Here is a 3,204-nt window from a genome sequence, read left to right as displayed (position 1 = left end):
AGGTTGGTGCAGGTTGTCGTAGTTCTGAGAGCAATTTGTATTTCTTACATTTTGTGAAATGTTAGTCTCATCAAATGTGGTCTGAGAAATATGGAGTCTTTCTTAAAGTGGTTTAATATGGTTCCTGTTAGAACTCATCATCTTCTTCTGACTTAATATCTAATTTAGGTTAGGCTATGCGATTTTGAACAAAATTTGAGTAATAAAAATATTGAGGACAGAATCGGACTTAGGTCAGAAACTAGGAGGTGAGACTCTGAAGGAGAGCACATGAAGCCAACTACATGTTGGACTATTCTTTCTTATTTTCTATATTCTTTTTTTTTTTTTTTTTTTTTGCGGTACGCGGGCCTCTCACTCTTGTGGCCTCTCCTGTTGCGGAGCACAGGGTCTGGACGCGCAGGCTCAGCGGCCATGGCTCACGGGCCCAGCCGCTCCATGGCATGTGGGATCCTCCCAGACCAGGGCACGAACCCGTGTCCCCTACATCGGCAGGCGGACTCCCAACCACTGCGCCACCAGGGAAGTCCAATTTTCTGTACTTTTGATGTTCTGGCATTTGAGGCCTTCATCCTGGAGGACCGGTCTCCCCTACTGCTCCTGACGGACCCTGGTCCATCCCCATGTGGCCCTGCATGGCTTCTGTTCCTAGGGATCATCATTTCCATGTCTGTGTGTCTTACCATACCCGATTAAAACAAATCCCAGGCGCGTTTTAACATACCAACAGGAAATGCAACAGTCTGAACACCAGGGACACATTAGAATCACCAGAGAAGCTGTCTGCCCAGCGCTTGCGCACAGAGGGTTTGATTTAATTGGCCTTTAGTAGGGCCTCAGGTGACTCTAATGTGTAGCCAGGGCTGAGAAACACTGAGCCAGTGGTTCTCAAAGGGTGATCCTGGGACCAGCAGCATCAGTATCACCTGGGACCTTGTTAGAAATGCAAATTATGGGGCCCCACCCCAGATCTCCTAATTCAGAACCTCTGGCGGTAAGGCCTTTATCAAGTTCTCCAGGTAACTCTGAAAGACGCTAAAGTTTGAAAACCATTGCACTGGGCTAAAGCAGGGCAGAGTCAGAGAAGCAGGCCACCAGTGGGCTGAGGGCCTGGAGCCCTTACATTTATGACTACATTTAATGCCATCTCCTCGTGCTGATCAGCCACTTCTTCGCTTCCTAGAATCACGGCGCACCCTGTGAATTTTGGTATGTTGTATTTCCATTTTTGTTTGCCCCAAGGTATTTTTTAAATTTCACTTTTGATTTCTCCTTTGACCCATTGGTTGTTCAGTAGCATGTTTTTTTGTCTCGCCATATTTGTGTATTTTCCAGTTTTCTTCTTATAATTGATTTCTAGTTTTATACCATTGTGGTCAGAAAAGATGCTTGATATGATTTGTCTTCTTAAATGTATTGACTTGTTTTGTGGCTTAACATATGATCCTGGAGAATGTTCCATGTGTGCTTGAGAAGAATATGTATTCTGTTGCTTTTGGGTGAAATGTTCTATACATGTCTGTTAAGTCTGTCTGGTCTAACATGTCGTTTAAGGCCCATGTTTCCTTAAGGATTTTGTCTGGAATCTATCCACTGATGAATTAAAGTCCCCTCCTATTATTGTATTGCTATTCTCCCTTCAAGCCTGTTAAAATTTGCTTTATATATTTAGGTGCTCTTAGATTAGGGGCATAAATATTTATAAATGTTATATCCTCTGGTTAGACTGACCCCTTTACTGTTATGTAATGGCTTTGTCTCTTATTATAGTCTTTGTCTTAAAGTCTATTTTGTCTGATATAACTATAGCTATCCCAGCTTTCTTTTGGTTTCTATTTGCATGGAATATCTTTTTCCATCCCTTCGTTTTCAGCCTGTGTGTATCCTTACTTCTGAAGTGAGTCACTTGTAGGCAGCATATAGGTGGGTCTTGTATTTTTTTATCCATTCAGCCACTTTATGCCTGTTGATTGGAGAAGTTAGTCCATTTACATTTGAAGTAATTTTTGATAATTGTGTACTTATTGCCATTTTGTTAATTGTTTTCTGGCTGTTTTTTATTTCCTCTGTTCCTTTCTTCTACTCCTGCTCTCTTCCTCTGTGACTGGATGATTTTCTGCAGTGGTGTGATGAGATTCCTTTATCTTTTGTGTATTTACTATAGGTTTTTGCTTTGTAGTTACCATGAGGCTTACATAAAACAACTTATATTTATAAGCCTATTTTAAGATGATAACAAGTTTAAGTGCATTCTAAAGCTCTACATTTTTACTCCCTCCCATGTTTTCGATGTCACAGTGTTCCTAGAATCTTGGGACAGAGCCGGCACTGATGTAGTTGAACTTAACCTTTGTATGCCCATATCATCTCCTCTCTCATATAGTTTGGATATTTAAAAAAAAACTTGAGCAAATTATTCCTCAAAACTATGAATTTTCTTTGGTAAGAATAAAAACTGTCTTAGGAAAATGTTCATTCCTATGGAGAGGCATCCAAATATCAGGCCAGGCCTTGATTTTTTGCACAGACAAGCCCCAGCCTGTGGCCACATTTTACCTACAGACACATCAGAGGAAACTCACTGGTCTGCGATTGGTACAGTGAAAATCAAAAGATTTTTCTGTTTTCAGAACATTCCAAGTTTACAACATTTTACCTCTGGAGGGCCCTTCTTGCTAATATTCTTCATTTTAATCTCTAAACATTACCTCCTCTGCTTTTTGTGTTACCACAGTGACACGGGCAGTTAAGTAGTTATGTTTCAGAACTAGAAATGCATCTTGCTTCACATGCTGACGTTACCTGCTACAATTAATCGTGACTGTATCTGAACAATAATAAACACCCTAACACTTTCAGAGCTCCAAAAACTCGGTCAGCAACATGCTTATACTTCTTGTTTTGTGCTATCCTGTGGAATAAGCAATAATGGAAAAAATTTACATTGTCAAATATGCTATTACTATGTGAAAATAGTCTCTCTTCAGCAAAGAACAAAAAAACCTCATAAACCAGGAGTTTTCTTACACTGTGTGTTGATGAATGAATCATATTTTTAGCTTAGCTCTTTTGATTTTTGGTTTCAACACATGAAATATCAATTGATGCGAGATGCCTGTGTGATATGCCAGACTGGTGAAATAATTTTACTTTAAAAGTTATTTAAGCATTTGCTGAGAGGCCCCAATGACTTTGATAAGGTGG

The sequence above is a fragment of the Delphinapterus leucas genome, chromosome 8 (genome assembly GCF_059928025.1).
Source record: "Delphinapterus leucas isolate spDelLeu-1000000601 "Yukka" chromosome 8, BTC_Dleu_Yukka2, whole genome shotgun sequence".
Lineage (NCBI taxonomy): Eukaryota > Metazoa > Chordata > Mammalia > Artiodactyla > Monodontidae > Delphinapterus > Delphinapterus leucas.
The sequence above is the reverse complement of the archived record's forward strand: the minus strand, read 5'-3'. Positions refer to the sequence as shown.